This window comes from Podarcis melisellensis (assembly GCF_964234715.1).
Source record: "Podarcis melisellensis genome assembly, chromosome: 4".
NCBI classification, from domain to species: Eukaryota; Metazoa; Chordata; class Lepidosauria; order Squamata; family Lacertidae; genus Podarcis; species Podarcis melisellensis.
The window spans coordinates 7,602,332-7,623,442 of NC_138531.1; the positions used below are offsets into that span (position 1 = coordinate 7,602,332).

The window sequence follows — 21,111 nt, forward strand, 5'->3', positions numbered from 1 at the left end:
TTGAGAGTAGGAAGTCACTAATAATCACTGCATCCTCTGACAAAACATATTTGAATAGATGAGCAGTGAAAGTAAACTCATTCCCTTCCCTGACCACCTCCATCTTACTGCACTCAGTCAGGGGCCAGCCACAGTCTGTCCTTTAATTAGATTTGAAATGTTCAAAGCAATCAGTTCGGCTGCAGTTCTCCCTGAAGTTACTGAATGTAAAACAATTACTTCTCTTTGTCATTGCCAGCATGCCACTCTAGCCTCCTCGGGTCCCCTGATAGCTAATTGTTAAATTGTGCATGAACAAACTAAGTTGCTTCCGTAGCTAGTGCTTCAAGCGCCTGGCTCAATAACTTATGTGCAATGCACATTAGACTTTGGCATAAACAGATGGATCACACCCTTGCTTTTCTCCCACCCACCTACCCCGCCTCCATGCAACTCACCAGCAGTAAAACAAAGAAGTGTAAATTTCTATAGCGTATTACATATGCAGTGCAAGGCAGTTAGCTAGCTCAGTAGCCATCCATTTTTAGCATTGCTCTGCCCTCTAGATGTTTATGGAATAGTCTCCTGAATCTGCTGAAATTGCTCAATGTGGTTCGAAGAAAAACAAAAGCTCCCAGTTGTGCACAATCACAGACCTCATAAAGATAATATTTTACCCATCTTAGCATAGCATAGCAGACAAGTGTGGGTTAAGTGTAAATTTCCCTAGAGAGATATAATGATTTGTAGGTGACCCAAGATACCTTCTTGAGATGCACTAACAGTGTGGGTTAAATCATGGCAGAGGATTTTTATCTTGCTAGGTGTGTTAATTAGCTCTCCAATGCTAAGCTAAGTGTGTTGTAGATGACTGCTTCTGGTGATTGGTTTCCTGCCTCACTACAGTTGTTAATGTAATCATCTCACCAATGTAGAGTAAATTATCACCAATCTGGTCCTGTAAAACGTGTGCACCTCTTTAGAGTACATTTGAGCTTTAATTACCACTGAATGTAGCTTTTGCATCTCATTGCCATTCAACTCCCCTTGTACAATTTTCTCTATTATGCCTGTCAACTGAGATCATGTGCCTATCAAATGTTAATGATGATAATAATAATAATAATAATAATAATAATAATAATAATAATAATAATAACAGATTATGCTGTAATGCATGTGTTCATCTCTAAGGTGCCACAAGAAGCTTTGCCATTTTTACACACAATTCATTATACTTGAAACATCCTGGAATTCTCTTTTTGGTCTCAATAGTCAGGATAGAAAATCCACAAGACTAATTCACAGTATTTATATAAGTAAACCCTGTTGTGCAAGCAACCCCGGTTTTAGGCACAACCAATATGGATGCGATTGTGCACATGTACACAACACTGAACCCAGAAGAGACCTGGAAATGTCTTAAAATATGTCACTAAAAGTGTGGAACAATGGGGGTGGGGTGGGGTAGGGCAGGGTGGAATGTGGTATTTCAGTTGCACACAATTCACACAAGCAATGCCTGGGATACAATGCCTGCACAAATCGGGGGTTGCTTGTAATTCTCCTGTTGCCCCTAATTTGTTCTAAATCTATGCTCACTCTCTGTTCCCTCAATGAGCAGATTATATAATGCAAAAAAAGGAGTCTCCAAAACTACATCTCCATTAATTCCCTTATTCTGTTAGTGTCAGGGACCAAGTCTCTTTTGCCAATGAAAGGGCCTTGGAAATTGGTTCTGCATAAATGAAGCAATCCACTCCCTAAAACTAATTTCAATGGTGAAAGGCTCAAAAAATAAATAAATGGGGCGGGGGGAGAGAGATATTGGGGGAGTTAGGGAATATATCCCTGAAAGCCTGTTCTTCTACCTTCCATGATACCTTTGGAATTCAAGAGGCTATCCTGCAAGAGTCATACATGCTTGCACTATTGAATCTTCGCAAATCTTGTCCAAACTGTATGAGAACGTCTCCACCAGCTTTCACACTTTCTGAACGTTCTGTGGCAGCTTCATTTTTTTTAAAAAAAATAGTATCAAAATCCATTACACACACACACACACACACACACACACACACACGCGAAAGCTCATACCAAGAACAAACTTAGTTGGTCTCTAAGGTGCCACTGGTCAATTTTTAAATTACACACACACACACACACACACACATATATATATATATATATCCACACACACACATGCATGCATGCATGGAGAAAATCTATTTTTTAAAAAAAATATGTATTTTAATGTGGATTAAAGAAAATTGTAGAAAATGGGGCAGAATGCATTTGCGTGTGAAGACCCCCAAACTCCCTCCAAAATAAATCACACAGGACACAGAATATTTGTTTAAGATTTTTGGCATTAATTTGGCCACAACTTTATTGATTACAGCATGTGAGTGGTTGCTTAGGCATTGGTTCGGACTACCTGCACCGGCAGGAACAGGACTGACAACTGGAACCTCCAGAGGTCAGTAAGGGAAAACATACTGGGGGAGCACAGAGGCGGATTTCTGCCTCTTAGTTCACCCCAGATGCTCCCAGGAACTCTGGCATGGCCCTACCCAAGAGAGGGGATCAGACAGAGCAAGTCGAGCACCTGGATTCCTTTAAGGGAATTCCCTAGCAGCAGCAACAAAAATGAGGGGCAGGCACAGCCAACCCATAATCCCCTCCACCAAAGAATGAACCAATGCCTAACCGCCAACCTTACCAAGTTGTGACGATCTGCTACACGGTAGGCAGAAACCAAGGGGCACCAGCCAATCAGCCAAGTGGCAAAATTCCTACCGGGCCCCTGCTCCAAAAACAGACGACTCCTAGACCGGCATAGCAAGGTCAAAAACACAACCTTAAATTATAGGGCGGGCGGGAGATCCGCTGCACGATGCGAAAGAGAAAGTACTTCGCCTCATGCAGCTCCTTAAATGGCCCCTTAGTTGCCAATCAAACCCCAACCGACAGAAATTTGCCCCAGCAACAAAGGGGCAACCAATGAGGTGCAGAGGTCATTCAAATGGACCCGCCCCAACAATAAGAAGGCAGTTTGGTTATCTCACCGCAACAAGTGTCTCTCCATGATTTAGAGGACACGATTTATTGGTAAACACAAAAGAATGTGTGGATGTAATAAGATGAATCAGGGCAGTTTTTCATGTTACTGTGTCCAATCAGGCACATAAGAAGGCATGTGAAGGTAGATAAGGGAGTGCCTGACGTTCTGTTGCCTCAGTTTTCCATTATTTTAAATTCATGACCATTTCCCCCTCCAATTTCCTTTCTGGGAAATGGCCCCAGGATGAATAAGAAAATGCACTGAGCTTGAGAGAGAAAGGGGTGGGGAAATTTAGGCTTTCCAACCCGGCCCCTGGCCCCAATGCACTACTGTAGCTTTAAATAGGAGCAAATTATTTTTCCCAGTGCACTCCAATATCAGGGATTTGAGGGAGGGTTTTTGAAGTAAACATGTGGGTCAGCCTTCTCGTCTGAGATTTGACTGTGAGACTGGAGCATTGCAGACGACTGGGGGATCTGCTTCTTTCACAATTGTACTTTCCCCTAACGCTTTCAAACAGCTCTTACCTCCAGAAAGCACTTCCTAATGTTACAGATACAAGACAAATCTTGTGACGGCTGCACACCCCTACATGGAAGTGACAGAAATAGACTGATCCTCTCATGCCTATTAACAGTTATTTTGACAAATCAATGACTGAAAAAATGGTCAAATAACCGGGGAGGGGGACTTATGAAAATATCTGAATTGTTCGTGAAGAATATTGGTATATAAACACTAGTTGCGAAGGAAGGAAAAAAGAATCCAGACACATATCATATTTATTTATCCCTTTTATATCATGCCCTTCCTCCAACAAAGGGGTTGTGAAATTCTATCCTGACTACAGAAACATACTCCTCAACTGTCAGGACATCCTAGAATGACAGATGCCTTCCCAGTTTCTGACTGGGTCCTGAAATGTCCTGTTTTGGCTCCCACGAGAATGTCGCTCTGAAAGATGCCCATTTTTTTAGTACAAAAGATGCACATTTGATTTTCATCTTTGGTGTGTTGGAGGGTATGCAGGCGCCTGAATAAGTTTAAGATGAACAATAGTGATGCCAATGCCAACCTAATTAGCTTTAAGGCCGAGTGGGAGAAAAACCCGTTTTCCAAGTCCAAATTTAATACTCTATCTACTAGGGCTGCTAGATTTAAACATACACACATGCAACATATATCCTACCAGGACCCAGAACAAACTTATCTGAAGTGCTGTTTGATTCTTTCATTACTGTCTGCTATGTGAGTTTCAAATTTCCATTGTCATTGTAATATTTATATCTACCAAGCTATCATTTCTAACACATGTACTAATATGAAAGCAACACATAGAGAGAATGCCTCTTCTAAAATAATGCTTGCTACATGTATGCATAACCTAGAACCAAAATATGATTCATGCTTTAAAACAGGTGTTTTTACCCATATGGAAATTTTACACAACTTGAATCAATATTAATAAATTAATAAACAGAATGGTCATTATGACTTATGGATTAAACATGGTTGCTGCCTTGCTATCTGGTTGCTGCCTCTTAGGAAAGTCAAGATGTGAAATGAATTAGTAAACAAACAAACAAATAAACAAACTGTTTTGGACCACAGGTTAGCACGGTCTGTGCACTAGCAATAGTGAATCTTAGTCTCACAAACTTCCCTGCTCTCTCCTCCTGCTGTCAGCCTCTTGTGCTCAGAAGCTGTAGCACATTCTATGTTGGGATGCGGATGCCTAACATTCGGGGGGGGGGATGGTGTGACTGAGAAAGGTGGGGTAAGGTTGTTTTATGTGTTGCACAAAATATGGCGATACACTGAGGCAGCAGGATACAGTGGGATGGGGCAGCTTTCCAGTGTTGGGTCGAAGAAGAAGAAGAAGAAGAAGAAGAAGAAGAAGAAGAAGAAGAAGAAGAAGAAGAAGAAGAAGAAGAAGAAGAAGAAGAAGTGGAGGAGGAGGAGTTTCGATTAGATATCTCACTTTATCACTACCCAAAGGAGTCTCAAAGCGGCTAACAATCTCCTTTCCCCTCCCCCCCCCACAACAAACACTCTGTGAGGTGAGTGGGGCTGAGAGACTTCAGAGAAGTGTGACCAGCCCAAGGTCACCCAGCAGCTGCAGGTGGAGGAGCAGGGAATCGAACCCGGTTCACCAGATTATGAGACTACCGCTCTTAACCACTACACCACATTGACTTCCAGTCACCATGAGGAGGAGATCAGTGGGTGCAGCTGCAGGAGGGGAGGATTGTCTCTGCCCCTTGCCCGCCCAGTGCCCACTCCCTGTGCATCAATGCCAGCACTGGGAAGCCAGGTAAGCTGGCTCTCTGATAAAATTCTGTGCTGAGCTGATAAAATTCTGGATGGAGCCACTTCAGATTGTACATGGAGAGACTAGTGTTTTTAGTGTTTACACTCATAAAAAAGTACCAGCCAGTAGAAAAGCTAACTATTACTATTTATTAGATGTTAGATATTAGATATTAGATTTATTAGATACTGCCATTCATCCAAAGATCACAGGGAAGTCGATGGAGCGTGTTCTCCCTCATAGAGAGCACGTGTTGAGTTGGGGTCTGACAGGCCACCTCTCTGTTGCCAGGCAGGGTTGGGCAGTGGCAACTATTGGGTGATTGGGTTGCTGGGGTAATTTCTATGTTTCCAATTTGGTGGGAGGGATCAAAGGTTTTATATTCTGTGCATGAAGCTTGGAGCTTTCTCTTTCGCTGCATGCCCCGGATCACCCGCCCACCCTCCCTAAATTCCAGGGGTTTTTGTGTTGACCTTACTATGCCTGTCATGGGGTCATCTGCTTTTGGGGCAGGGGCCTGGTAGGAATTTTGTCCATCTGGCTGATTGGCTGGTGCCATTTGGTTTTGCCTACTGCGTAGCAAATCATTACAACTTGTAAGTTTGCAGTTAGCCATTGGTTAAAAAATTGGTTGGTGGAGGGGTAAGGATTCGCTGGGCCTGCCCCTCCAATGCTGCTGCTGAAAGGGAATTCCGTTAAAGGAATCCAGGGGCTTGCCACGATTTCGTCCGAATCCCTGGAATGGGGCTAGGACGGCAAGCCCCAGGGAGCATGCGGGGAGAGGTGAGAACCTGTGATTCAGCTCCATTTCTCCCCAATATTGTTTTCCGTTACTGGCTTTCGCTGGAATCCGGAAGTCAGTTCTGTCCCCAGGTGGGGGGACAGATAGTCTTAACCAATGCCTAAGCAACCACTCACATTTATGTATTTTAATAAAGTCGTGACCAAAATTATGCCAAAAACCTTAAACAAAACTTATGTGTGAGTTGTGAGTTATTTGAGGGGTGGCTTGGGGACCTCGACACGCAACTAACACAGCGCAGAGAGCACTATGCTAAACTTTTCTGTCTGGTGTGCTATTTGTGGTGAGTTCCATTGGTGTGCATATCTGCTTTGCTTGGCTGAGCCTTCAACTGTAACCACTCTCTGCCAACCATCGCCTGAAGTTTTGTTAACCTCCCCTGGAGGTTGGCCCCCCTAGAGCAACTGGGGTGCTGCCCCACCGACATCAGTCTGCCCTCAGCCAGCCCTCCACCTGTCTGCCTTCCTGCTTACAGTCAGTCTAGGGGCTCCATGTTGCCTTTGTAGAACCCACACGGGAGGATGATGGCGACAAAACTAGAATTAATGGACTCGGCCTGTCACTGTCTCTGGCTACACCTGCTGTTGGTTGCCTTGCCTTCTGCCTAAGTTTCAATATGCACCTGCCGATGGGCCCAGGCTGGCCTGGGTGTCCTACACAACATGACCTTGCATCTACCCACCACCAGAAGTTTCACATTCACGTAATAGATGTTGAGGGATGCCTGTTAGTTATCTGCAAAGAAAAGATTGTAGTTTTTTTCCAGGAAAATATATATAACAACCAGGGTGCTGATCTATTTTGAAACAAGCCCTCTTCCCTTTGTAAATTCTTCAGCTGAGGAAAGGAGGAATGTTATTAACCTTTGCACTTTTGAGGCAATTTAGTCAAGCCCTTGGGTCCACCACTTTCTAATGAGAGCAGCCGCCTTTTCCTTAACTACTGACCTTGTTTAGAATAGGAGGGTCCGATTTCCCTTCTATAGATGACATTTGCTGCAGTGAAATTATATCCTGCATATGCTCTGCTGCAAACAGCTGAGATAAGAGGGCAGGTTAATTTAAACCAGTCTTGGGTATAATTTATGCTTTAACCTTGTGTTTGGCATTTCTTGCCAGGCTACACTCCCTCCCTTTCCTTTACCAATGTGTTTAACCCAGTGGCCTTCAGGTAAAACAATGGCAGGGAAGGGAGTGGAGTGGAGGTATATAAATTCATGACCATTTCGAAAACCTCAATTTGAGTCCTTTACCAAAGTACCAGAAAGTGGATAATAATCACCTCAGATAATAATGCATAATAATTATGCATTCAGTAATAATGCCTGCAATTCAAATTCTTATTAATGACACTGTTGCCACTACTTTTTTCTGTGATGAATATAATGAACGCACCGTTGGCTTCCCTTTGTGTCTTCAGCTGCTTGGGGTGAAACCCACTGATTAATGGGAGCTATTCAAGTTAATTAAATGGACAGGTCAGTAAGGCAAGGGACTTTCCAAATCTGTTTGACTGACTAGCAACAGGGTTATACGTGTTAAAATCCAACTTACAGACCGCAGCTGTTAGCCTGACCTGGAAAAGTTAAGGTTGGCAAGCACTAAGGCAAAGATTCATCCATCAATATTGGGGTAGTGGAGCCAACAAAATAAATAAATAAATAAGCACCTAATATTCCAACTGCCAAATAAAAATTAGTTAGGTGCATAAGGAATTTATAACAGCAATACTACAATTAACCAAGAAGATTGGAACGGATTGAGGCAGCCCTTATATGTAAATATAACTGTTCTATTAAGTTAATAGAACATGCACACGTCTTCTCTAAATCAAGGAAATGGGAGCAACAGACACCTTTGCTAAATTTCTTTTATTTACAAAAGCAGAGCATTTATCTCCTGTTTGGATGGTTGGTAAGTGGAGATCTCTGAAGGTGGTGCAGGTTTGCTTTCTTTTTATGTAATCACATGTCATACTTCTGGGCTTGCGCACTGAATTTGGCTGACGCAAAGTCAGACCTCTTTGGAATGATCTGGGCTTCAAAGGAATAAGGTTGAAAGAGGCGCCAATCACTGTGAGCCATGTTGGATGAGCAAAAGGGATACAGGGCTGTCATGGGAGCAGGGCCTCAGGCAGGAAGGAAAGGCATGCATTGGGCTTCCCATGAAAAGGCTGAGACCTCCCTGACTGCCAGCTGTGTCTTCTCAGGAGAGGGTGGAGCCCACTATGACCTGACTCTTCTTCCTGTCTCAGACCATGAAAAAGAGATGATCTTGATCCTGAAAGGTGCAAGGTGCTCCTCTGCAAATGGAAGCTGGTTATGAAGGAGCAATATGCAGAATTGGTCCTCCTGCTCTCCGTCAGAAGGGGGAAAGAAGATCTCCTTCCCCTGCCCCTCTTTTAAAAGCCATATTTTAATTAAATTTTCAAAAAATCCCTTCCTTTTGTTCTGCTTTTCTAGGCACAGATCCCGGATTTCCAGCTCCATGTTCAAGGATTGATTGATTGATTGGTCCTAGCAGTTTCCCCAGGAAAACCGATGCTTTATTGCTGAATGGGAGCAAATGGCAACTGGATTTTCCGTGGATTGACATTTGCTCCATTTCAACGGTGAAACATAGGTTTCCCAGGTCAGACACAACGCACAGACACAGACCTGGAAATCCAGGATCTGTACCTAGAAATGGAGAACCAAAAGGAAGTGTGGATGAGACCTTGATGTTTGCTGCCTTCATGCTAGCTCTGCAGTCATCACTATTATATTTAAAAGAGAGAGGGGGAAAGGGAAACAGCTCTTCTTTTTTTGATGAAGGTATTCAACCTTGGATCAGGGAAAGAGTTCCCAAATGGCAATGTTTTAATATGCAAGAGTAAATACATAATTTACTCATGCTGCTGTTTGAAGAAAAATATGTACTGTAATGCACAAATGACCCCAAGGAGGCAATATCTTGATTAATTTGGGGTTCAATATATGTTAGAAGATGTGATTTGGCTCCTCCTTGATTTGCATATGGGTGTTGTATACAAAACTGTATGCTTTCGGAAATACCATCAGTTCATATCTTTTTCCAAAAAAAAGTTCTAAGAATCACCAAGCAGCGTGTGTGTGTGTGTGTGTGTGTGTGTGTGTGTGTGTCTCGGGGGGAAAGCGTGTACAAGTTAATCAAGTTGTCAGATGTTTATTTCATGGAACCAAAGATGAAATATACCAGATATCTGCTGAAACCTTCAACCAATGAGCAGTGGGTAGAATGCTTGAAAAAACAAATTGATTTTGAAAATATTTTGCTCCTTATATATCACAACTATGGGTTGCTAGTTAAGAAAGAGGTCATTTTACATGAATGATGTCTCTTGTGGAAAGTCACCTTCAAGTTAGTCTTAAATGTAGGGAGAAATATTTAACAGTGGAGCGGAGGAATCTAGCTTCCCCTTTTCACTGGCTGGGGTGGGGGGGATTGGACAGAACAGAGATATCCCTCCACCCGGCCAGCCTTTGCTGCTACCCTACTAGCCACCAGTCATGGAGTGATGCAGAATTCCCCTTCTACATGCTCAATGTGGGGTCGGCCAGTGAAAGCCTCCCCAGTGTGGCATTCTGTGGGCAGAGAGGGAGAGGGGATGAACTGGCCTGGGATCTATCGGATTGTGAGGTGCCCAAGCGGTCCAAGCTGGTATAGAGGTCTACCTTTCCCCAATTTTGCCCAAGCTGCTTTGTCTGACAATGCAGATGTGATGCTAGTGTTGCCATATGCCCTCTTTTCCCACGACATGTCCTCTTTTTCATGGGTATGTAAAATGAGAGTCATAGCAATCCATAGTTAAAATGTGTCCTCTTTCCCTCCCACTTCAAAATAGGGCAACCCAGGTAGCCCTACCCTCTGCCCAATCTCACTGGAGTAAGGGTCCCCCCTAAGGAAAGGCTGCAGCTGAATGTGAAAATGTCAACATTATTGCTATTATTATTTACTAGCATAACGCTGCACCGCCGGGCCACGATTTCTGTTCTCATCCTGAAGCAAAGTTCTTAACCCGAGGTACTATTTCTGGGTTAGCGGAGTCTGTACCCTGAAGCGTCTGTAACCTGAAGCGTATGTAACCCGAGGTACCACTGTAGATACAAAATGATCTACCTCAAACAATATAATACTAGGGAATGTTAGTTTTTGTAATCTTGGGTGAAAATAACCCAAACTGAAGGTCCTGCAACTCAGAATGAACTATTGCGGTCTGTCAGTTTCTGTTACAAAATTGGCACTGAACACCAGGAAGGGCTTTGCAGCAGTGCAATATGTGAGGGGTGGGCCGTGGTGGCATCGTCCAAGCTACTGTGCCCAAAACAAAACATTAAGGCATGGATATCTCTCATACTTTTGAATACACTGTTAAACCATGAACAACAGAGGGTAGGCAAAAGTACTTTTGAAGACAAATCTGAGTTTAGGGACACTTCTTGACCATTATATTGATGAAATCATTTTACTAGGTTTTTTTTGTGTGTGTGTTCTAATTCTAGGTAACTATATTTATAGAATTTGATTTTATACGTGTTATTTTGCTGCTTGCTTTTACATGTTTGTGAACTGCCTTGCTATTTCTCCTCAAAATTAAGGGCAGTACAGTGGTACCTCGGGTTACATACGCTGCAGGTTACATACGCTTCAGGTTACAGACTCCACTAACCCAGAAATAGTACCTCGGGTTAAGAACTTTGCTTCAGGATGAGAACAGAAATCGTGCAGCGGCAGCAGGAGGCCACATTAGCTAAAGTGGTGCTTCAGGTTAAGAACAGTTTCAGGTTGAGAACGGACCTCTGGAACGAATTAAGTACTTAACCCGAGGTACCACTGTATAGTTTACTTGTGACTTGCGTGGTGTCATTAAGTTTGGCTTTGCCTACAGGAGACCAGATTCTCATTCATGAATGGAAGTACGAATTTTCAAGAAATAGATTTATTGAAACATCAAATGGCCTTGCTGGGAACAAACACGCAGCCATTAGTCTTACAAAAAGACTACTGAACATGGTGTTACATTTAGTATACAAGTGGGTCAACTTTAGACCGAGAAGCACTACTTGTAAGAGGATAGTGATATATTACACAAATCAAAGGCTAATTCAGGCAAAATTATTCCTTCCTGTAGAGGCACGGGAGGGGGGAAAGGGAGGGAGGGGAGGGAATGGGTGGAAGTTACATGGTGACAAGTGCTGAATCAAGCAAATTCAGGTGCACATACTTAAACGTTATTTCATTTGGAGACGTGGACTTCAGCAATTCAGCCAAAGCATTCACAGAAGAAAGAGGTGGTTTGGGGACTAGGATTTGTGGAAGAAAGAGGTGGTTCACCATTAGATGAATTTCGATGAGTTGCAATGTCATACAAGGGCAGTTGTGAAAATGACCTGGCGATAGTTCCTTCTGTTGGACAGCCTATTTGTATTCCAGCCGAAGCTCTTCCCATGGTAGCAGTCTGGGAGGGCTATTGAATCAGCACCAACATTGGCATGCCTGCTTTTGTTATTTCTGGAACAGTTCTCGCTGGCTCAATGTATGCCGGAGGAAGCCAACAATTTAAGTAGCTTGTCCTCTTGCCATCTCTGCTCCAACCACAGTAGAGCTCAGGTCCTCTTGAATAGAACCTTGGTTACTTCACTGTGGTGGGCTCAATTCACCCCTTATGAATGGGTGATCCGCAGCTTGGGCTATGGATCTGGCTGAATTGGGAGTTGCAAAACTGATTTATGGTCCTTTATATTGGGTCAGTGGTCTCAGCAAAGAGTAGATTCAAGTGATGGTTCTTTGAGAACCTAGTCTGGAGCCCACTTCGTGAGCCACTGCAGGTTTTTAGGCCTCCCTGAAGCCATGTAGCTTTCAGATCTTTGCCTTATTTTACCCATATGGTTATCCCTCTGTTTTCCTCGATTCCTAAAAAGTTTCTCCTTTCTGTTACACATTTTATGAATAATAAATGAATAGGTCACATTTCTGAGCAATGAATAAGAATTCAAAGCGAGTAGTAGCAGGCAATATCTGTGTAAGACTGCATCTACTACGTGCATCTCACAGACTCTGCTTCTTGCTCTGTCATAGACTCTTCCCACACTCCTTCCTGGCCCTGCAAACATTTCTTGTTTCCTTGGTCTTGGCAGCTCCTCTGCTTCTTTCTTCCCTGTACCCACTGGCTGCTTTTGGAAAACAAACCTCAGCTTACTTTTCCAACCTATGAGCTTGCCCTGACCTTCCTTGAGACATCCACCCAGGGCCATTCATGAAGAGAATAGAAATGGGTGGACCTGTTAGCTTCTCTCAGTTTCTATTTTTTCCGATCTTAATTTCAGGACTCCACATTTCCACATCAATGAGCATTTTATTGTGAGTTTCTTCTAATTACACATTTTTGTGTACGGCTTTGCCTAATACATCTTCTCAATGCATTTCCCCTAATCTAATGCTTTTTTTTGTATGTTATTTTAATCAATATATGTATTTTAATGCACATTTTGCCCTACTAAAGAATTTTTCTTCACATTACTTGCCTGGAGAACCACAATACAAAATTCAAATAAGTATGGATTTCGAAAGATGGCTGTGTTTCAGTTCGGGAAATGTGAATCATGTAGATTTGCCTTTAAACATGAATTGAATTAAATTTCTCCTCACCTCTAGCAGAGAATCAGGTCTTTCTTTTCTCTCTCTTTCTCCCCACCCCAGACTTTGACCCTGCAGGAAGAACAGGGCTCCACCAGGGCATGACATCTCATCTCTAGTTGAGAGCAGTACAAACTGTTTGTTTTCTGCAACCAGAACAGCTCACACCTGCAATAACCTCTGCAGATGATGGTAGTATGTGTAAACATGTGATGATTTACTTCCTTCCTCTTGAAATCCCATGAAGGGTGGTTTAGAGAGGAACTCGAACTGGTGCTGGATGAAGCCATACCACTTTGTAACTAGTAGGAATCATAGAAGCATCAAATTGTAGAGTTGGAAGCGACCCTGAGGATCATCTAGTCCAAGCTTCCTCAAACTCAGCCCTCCAGATGTTTTTGGCCTACAACTCCCATGATCCCTAGCTAGTAGTACCAGTGGTCAGGGATGATGGGAATTGTAGTCTCAAAACATCTGGAGGGCTGAGGTTGAGGAAACCTGATCCAGTCCAACCCCCTGCAGTACAGGAATTTACATCAGTGCAGGAATATGCAGCTGTCCCATATGGGGATCAAACCTGCAACCTTGGTTTTATCAGAACCACACTCTAACCAACTGAATTATCCAGGCTTTCACATTTAGGAGGATTGCAATAAATTGCCATGGTTTATTTCTGGTGTGGATCCTGTTGTTCCATTGGTGTGGGCAATTATCGTGAAGCTTCTGAATAGTTCAACTCTGGTTTTTATTTTCCACAGGGGGCTCAGTGTAGAGGTACAAACTCTTGTACAATCATGTTGTGGAACAGGGGAAAATAGAGGCAGAATAAAATGCACATGTGTGTAGGTGCCTACCAGTAATGCCTTGCCGTCAGTTGGATAAGCCTTTCAACGGTCATTTGAACACATATTCCATAAGCATAACTGGCAGACATGCATGAGCCTTTCCACTGTTCTAATGTGTGTGAGTTGATGCAAGAGCTTTTTCAAGGCATGTGTGTAAAAACTCCACAGGCACAGGTTATTTGAACACATGTAGCTTTCAAAGGCACTCCATTGACTTCCTGTGATTTTCTGAAAGCATGGAGAGATGGAAGACGGCACAAAAAGAGAAGGAATGTTTTCACATATTCCAAAAGTAGCCCTACTCAGAAACCTTTGATGATGCTTCACTTTGCAGGGTTTCAACTGTGAGATCCAGAAACATTCTACTTTTTCAGTTTAGACTCAAGGCAGTTTCACACATTTTAGAAAGAAGAGGTTCACGACTTTGATATTACATTAAACTGCTGTGGATTAACAGGTTTCTTCTTCTCTGTATATTTAAACAACAGGTCTAGCCATTGATGCTCACAGCATTAAGCCCCAGGATGCACATATATGTTTGCTTTTTCTGCTCCAAAATCAAAAACACTTTCACACTATTATGGGTATTTGTCTCAAACAGACACTGGCTTTCTAAATAATGTCACATCATTCATTGCTGGGAGTTGGAGAAACAGTGTGTCCCTTTGCCTAAATATAAGTTAATATTGTGTCACCTGGGGCTATATCTCACCCACGTTCCCTTGCAGTTGATTGTCAGAAAAATCACCGGTCACAAATGGAGAGTTTAGGATCCATTTAGAGAAAGGGGGGGGCATTATGTTGCATTTGGTTATTGGCAAACTAATGTCTCAAAGGCTTCTTTTACAACTAAAAATATCTCAAATCGTTATTATTTGGATATTGTGATGCTATTAGTCTGGTTGGCAGCCAAGTGCTGGTCTGAAGCACTACTCATATACAAACACAAAGTTTAATAATTGATTCTATCGAGGTTTCCATTTTTGGATAGCAATGAATGGAAGAAGAAAAAAATAAGCCAAGGGGCAAATTCAATGACTTCAAACAAATACCCCATGAAAGAAAGAAATTACCACAATTTAGATATGATTCTAAAATAATTGGTCAAAGGTTATTTTCCTTGAGGACAAAGTACTTGATGTGCTAGTCTTGTGTGGTTCTACTTATTCATTTATTTTTCCCAGAAGGACTGCTGCGGCTGCTTCGAAAAGACATGTGTTTTATTATTCTAAACCAGGGATTATGAGATGTTCAATATATTATGGATTATGTACTGAGGGAAAAGGCTTCCTTGTGCAAACAGCTTCTCATTCTCTTCTTCCTGGGTTGATCGAAAACATGAGTGTGCAGGAATGTTGTTGTTGTTGTTGTTTTAAAAAAAACCTTGAATATGAGACGGCCATCTGTGAAGATCTAACCATTCCGGGGAACATGTTCACATGTCACACTACTAGAAAATAGCCTGTTATGGCATTTCAACCTTTACTGTGAATATAACTGTGTAGACCCCATTTACTATAACAGTGGGATCAATAGGGATGAACAAATACAGCTTGGAGCTTGGAGAGGACTAATTCTGGTAGCTGCTGGTTTTCACTAGGCACTTCAACCTCTTGATTTACTCGAAACTAATGCGCACATTTCTTGGCCAAATTACGCTACAAAAATTAAGGTGTGCATTAGATTCGATGGCACATTTACATTCACCAGTAAATACCCTTTTTGGTTTCAAGGTTCTGAAAATTGAGGTGCGCATCCAGCCAGGCAAGGATACTGTTTGTAATTGTTATGCTTTGCAGGCGGAGTGCACTGTTTTGAAATTAGTCTGGAGTAACTAGTTTGTAATTAGTTTCCGAAATATCTTGATTCCTTTCCTTTCCTTATTGAAGATTTCAAATTTCAAATTTCAAAAATGAGGGGTGCTAAAAAGTTGTAACATGACTTGGGAATTCAAAAGATATTTGGGTTAAATTAATATAATTTAGTTTTGTTTGATAAATAACCATATTAAAATATTGACTTTTTATGTTTTAATCTTGTCTTATTTTTGTGTGTGTGTAAAAATGTGGTAACATTGTATAAAAATCATTAAAAATGACTGCCAAGCACTTACAGTTATATGATATATGCCTGAGCATAGCAGACATGTCAAAAAGCAAGAAGACGGGAGAAGAAGCCTTGAAGTAAAGTAAGCAGAATGCTTCAATGCCAACAAATTGAATAATTTTCTCTGCTGATGAAAATAAAGAACAAATAGCTGATGCCCAAGATTGAACTGATGGAAGTTATGAATTGACCTTAGGAAAACCAAGTACGCCTTCCACTTCAAATATTTTAAAAAAGAGTAGAACACATTAGAAATACATAATGTTACTAGGCAAAGCATCAGAGATAGTACGGGCCACAGCTGCCATCACCATTACCTCTGTATTCATGCTGGCTTGATTACTGAAGAAGACGAGACATTTGTAGCAGATCACGATGAAGTCAAGAGGGCCCAAGGAAATGTTATGAAATCCGTAGGTCAGGAATTTGATGATATTTGTCAGAAGGCTGTATTTTTTTAAAAAAAACTATTTTTATTAAAGCTTGAAAAACAAAGGAAAAATGATATACATAAGTCAACATCAGGGATCAAACATAAAAGCTAAATGAAGGAAAAGAAAGAAAAGAAAAGAAAAGAAAAGAAAAGAAAAGAAAAGAAAAGAAAAGAAAAGAGAAAAGAAAAGGAAGGGTGAAATTGACTGCACCTTCTTTGATGGTCGTGAAGATACAACTAACGTTATGCTGAAAGCAGACAATTCAGATCTGCAGTTCCCCAGCCTCATCACAGAACAGCATTCTTCTGTGTACAGTGAGCCAGTTGGAAGATATGTTTACCACTTCAGTCCAGAGAACGGCTACCCCTCAATACACTCCTCCCAGCCACCTACTGGTTGCAAATCTGCAGGTAGGGTAGCCTTCTTCCATCTCTCCATGTTCCTATTATATAATATCAGGCTTTAAAACACCAGGAAAGAAGATAGCAAGCTGGGTGGGTGGGTGGGTGAGAGACAGCCTTCCTTCCTTACCTGCTGCAGAAACAGTTGACACTGGTGCTCCTGCAACATCAGTCAAGGAAATCTGGGATATTATGACATGGGAGATCTCGCAGGGTGTGACTGGGGGCTCAAGAGGGGCTAGGGGAAAGATTCAGACTATGTCATCAGCAGCTTGACAGGGTCAGGACTGGGCTTGAATTCAACTAGGTTATTTTCCTTTTTAAAAAATAAGTGGTAGTTGAAGCTCAATTAACCAAACCTAATTCTAAAGCAGATTACTTGAAGAAGCATTCAGTTGAAGAACATGGTGTTTGTTTTTCTTTCCCTTACTGGGTCGGTTTGGGCCTCTGACTATTCTCAGCTTGGACTCCAGCCCTCCCACTTGGATAGAAGTGAGGCGTTAACAGGGTCATTATTCAAATTAATTTGGTAGCTAGTTATTTCTTTGCTATAAGTTTTGGTGGTTCTCTCTCTCTCCTCCCCCATCCTTTTAATTCTTCTGCTGCAGTGGAGTTAATTTGTCAATGCAGAAGGAAGCGGAAGGGAACATAAACTTTTTTAGCTTGCTAGAAGTGCAGAAACATCTGCTGGAGTCATAAGTGGCTTGCTGGCTGAGTTCAGCAGGGGAAAAGCTGGCAATTAATCTGAAGTGTCAGTGTGCGAGATGGAAGTGGTGGTGCCGAGTTTCTGGGGACAAAAAGGTAGCGTCGGCAGCCAAAGGCTGCATATGTTTCTGTAACTTAAAAAAAGAAGGGAAACCTAAAAGGTGCTTTGTTGTAGCAGAACAAACTCTGCCCCAAGAATGCTGCTTAACCTGTGGAACTGAATCAAACGGACCTGCACTATAAAAGTGGGCATGGAGTAATGTCTTCTACTGGGTTGCATTAACAATCCTTTGAGCTCTGGGTCCAAAGACTGTTCCTATCCTCCTTGCATCCCATGAGGGGTGTTACCAAATTTCATCCCAGCTATATGCCAACTAGGATGAAAACTTGCATTTCAAAGGCTCAAAACATAGGAGCACTCATCATGTGTTACATAATTACTGTCACATGGAGGACGTTCATACTCTGCTGAAAAACTCTATAGATAATCTGGGATAACAAATGACTGGTGGATAAAAGATGTCCATACATGTTTCTGTAATCATAGTTTCAGAAAGTAAAGTATCAGATTCTGAGAGATAACTGAAAACAGAGCTTGGCACCTAGAATAAATCAGGGACTTAAGAGTTAAGTAATCCAAGGACCAGAAAAACATACAGAAGAGATGTAAATGGATCAGTAGGAGCAAAGAAGATCAAAGAGTATTTAATCTTGGCACATAGAAAGCAGTAATGTGGAAGAGAGAAGAATGCCTGTCCAGGGGGATAGACGCAGGGAATAGCAAATGCAGTTAGAATAAAAAGCAAGTAACCATAAACAATCTAGAACTAATGAAACAAACAGAGAACAAAAGGTAAGAAACAGCACAAGGGGGAATGCATTAAAAATAGTGTACAAAGGAGAAGAAAATCACAAAGGAATCGCATAACAATAACTTATTTTTAGATTATGTTTGTGTCCCAGAAGATGCTTGCAAACACTTTCCCCCATTCCAACCATACTGTATTTGAAAACATTTATTTATCTGGTGTTTTTCTCCCCAATCCAAAGCACATGGGAAAAAAAAAACAGTTTTCCCATGTTTACTGGGGTGAAAGTCCTTTTGATTTAAGAGACTCACCATTTAGGTGGCTAAGCATTGCAATCCTACAGTACCAGCCCATGTTTACACAGAAGTAAGTCTCACTGAATTATGCTGAATTTATGGCCTAGTAAATGTGTTTGGGGTTGCAGTGTTACAGCTCTTTTAGAAATAACACCCCCCCCCCAAAAAAAAGAGAGGAATGGACCAGATTTCCCTGTGCTTGCACTTCTTACACAAAATCAGAGGCAAATATAGGGAGTACCGATGCACCAGACCCTCAGGCATTGGGGCCACAGGATTCTAACTTAAGTAGTTGGTCTGGAGTGCAGACTGGAACCCCCATATGACACCTCCCCATATGCCCAAATTACACGTGAAGAGGTCACAGCCCCCCCCCCCCCCGCGGCTAGTCCCAGCCTCACACACCATACTCCGTGCATTCTTCACATGTGACAAGGGCCTTAATAGACACACTGATGTATAAACAGACATCCCCTTCATGGGTGGCGATCTCTCATATGGAGGGTCCTTTGCCCTAACAGCCTATGGAGTATGCAGACTGTGGGGTGCATGGCCAGCAGTGGGTGGAGCTACCTTGAAATATATATGAGTGTGAGTGTGTGTGTGTGTGTGTGTGTGTGTGAACCTCCTCCTTATAAGTTCCCAGTAAGGGGGGTATTATAAGAATTTTAAGGTTTTACATAAATGTACCAAGCAAGCACATACATAAATGTATAGACCACATGTCTGAGACCCAAAGAAAAAGTCCTGAAACCATTTGTCTCTTACAAATTGACCTCAAATATTTCTCTGCAAGGTCGAAGGAAATGGGGAGCCTCCCCATTGTCTCTTTGTTCAAAAATCTGGTCTCAAGGGCACAGTTAAGATATGAATAGGGTAAGCTGTGACCTGGATTCAATAACTGAGTAGTTATCATAACAAAATAATTGCCAGGATGCCCAGGTAATCTAATCAGGTAACCTGGCAGACAGGATAAAAACAACGCACTCAGATTTCTGTTGTAGTCCACCCCTTCTCTGGTGTACCATGTGTATGATGTATGGATGGGTGGTCTTGGGCTCCAGGGTAGGCAGTTCAAAAGTCTATATAAGGGCTTGCACACCTTTGTCCTGGGTCCTCCTCTTCTCTCCTGCGTGTGGGGGAACACCCTGTTGCAACAGCTTTAATAAAGATCAGGCTTACCAGCTGCTTTGCTTCTCAATATTCTCTGGTTGGCCTCTGTTATTTTCTCCTACTGATGGAGAACCTACAAAGGACTCTTGTGTACCCCATAAGGGAAAGGGAGCAGTTTTTGTTTACAACAGGGGGCTTTTGCGCATCTTCATGCTAGGGGAAGTACTGTCTACAAAATAAACTCCGAACGAAGTGAAAAGGGCAGGCAGGCAATGCTGAGTGCAAAGCAACTGGGAACTGTTCTTCCATTCCCAATCCCCTTACATCACATCCCAAACAGTGCTTGGCTGGGGCTTATGATTTCATAGAATCATATAATTTTAGAGTTGGAGGGACCACGAAGGTCATCCAACTGTACAATCCAGGAGTGGACCAGAAGAGAGACATTCCCTCTCTGGTCAACTCCCCAAAGGCCAACCGGCATAGGCATGGCCGTGCCATGGAGCACTATTCTTGCCCTCCAACCATCTTCCCCACCCATGGGGCACACATGGGGATAATTCATTTGTCCCTTAACAATTGATGTAAGGCATCTTGTAGAGCATTTTGACATAAAGGTGGCCTATGACTGTTTTGTATTTATTGCTTATTTATTATCAGGATTTATATCCCAATCACATTTCTTTGGTGGCTGAATAAATAAAACAAGCATTACCTAAAATGTATACCACATCCCTCCTCTTCAAGGCACAGATAGTAGTGAATAAATTAATGCCGATCTGAATCATTCTGCCATTGTCTTGAGTGCCCCACAGCTTGTGCATTCCTTGAAACGGTGATTAGGAGTAGGAAATCACAGCTATTCATGGCACCCCTAGTTTCAAAGTGCACCTATCCAATAACTTGGCACAAAAGAAAGTCTGGATTCCCATAACATTTGTGTATGCATTTATGTATGCATTTAAAATACCTGCTGTCTCCTGTGTTGTTACGAAAAGTAATGTGCACAGGGCTGGCTGGCTTCAAGCGTTTAGCATTGCTGGTTAAAAGTAAAGCCTGAAGCGGAACAACTAGCGCCATGACCATGTTTGTTGCCTTTCTGTTTTCTGGTTTTTAAGTATGATACATTTCTTGCCTTTCTTCCTGTGCAGATGTAAAGTGTTTGATCTCAATATATACCCACCAGGCATGATGAAACAGCAGGCACCGATGTTATACTTTGCTGGCTAATCTGAACGGAGACAGCAGCAACAGAGGTGAATCCTTCAACACTACAAACAGCTTCTCAAAAGCAAATCCTGCCTTGCAGAGAGTCTTCAGAGGTCTGGACTCAAAGCAGTCAGATCCTGCTAACCCACTGCAGCTTGGCATGGGGAGCTGTAGTGATTTGTACAGGTCATTTCGTGCTGGCTCGTATTTGCATAAGCCCTGATGGCTCCAACTGATTTGGACCTTCTCTGGGTCACCCTGAATGTTGAGATGGGGTTGCCCTGAGATTCAAAGATGTGCTGTGAATTGTATTGATTAAGAGTTTATAGAACAACACTCTAAATCTAGGGAGTGCTGTGAAAACTCTGTATATAGGGTTGCTTC

General features: G+C 42.3%; 1 long non-coding RNA gene across 1 annotated transcript in view; it reads left to right on the forward strand.

Moving 5' to 3' along the window:
• Positions 1-4,942: 4,942 nt before the first annotated feature.
• The window catches only part of LOC309367792, a 95,191-nt gene continuing 79,022 nt past the window's right edge, over positions 4,943-21,111 (forward strand). Inside the window, exon 1 of the long non-coding RNA XR_014167365.1 lies at positions 4,943-4,990. This is a non-coding gene — a long non-coding RNA (uncharacterized lncRNA). The remainder of the gene's footprint in view (positions 4,991-21,111) is intronic.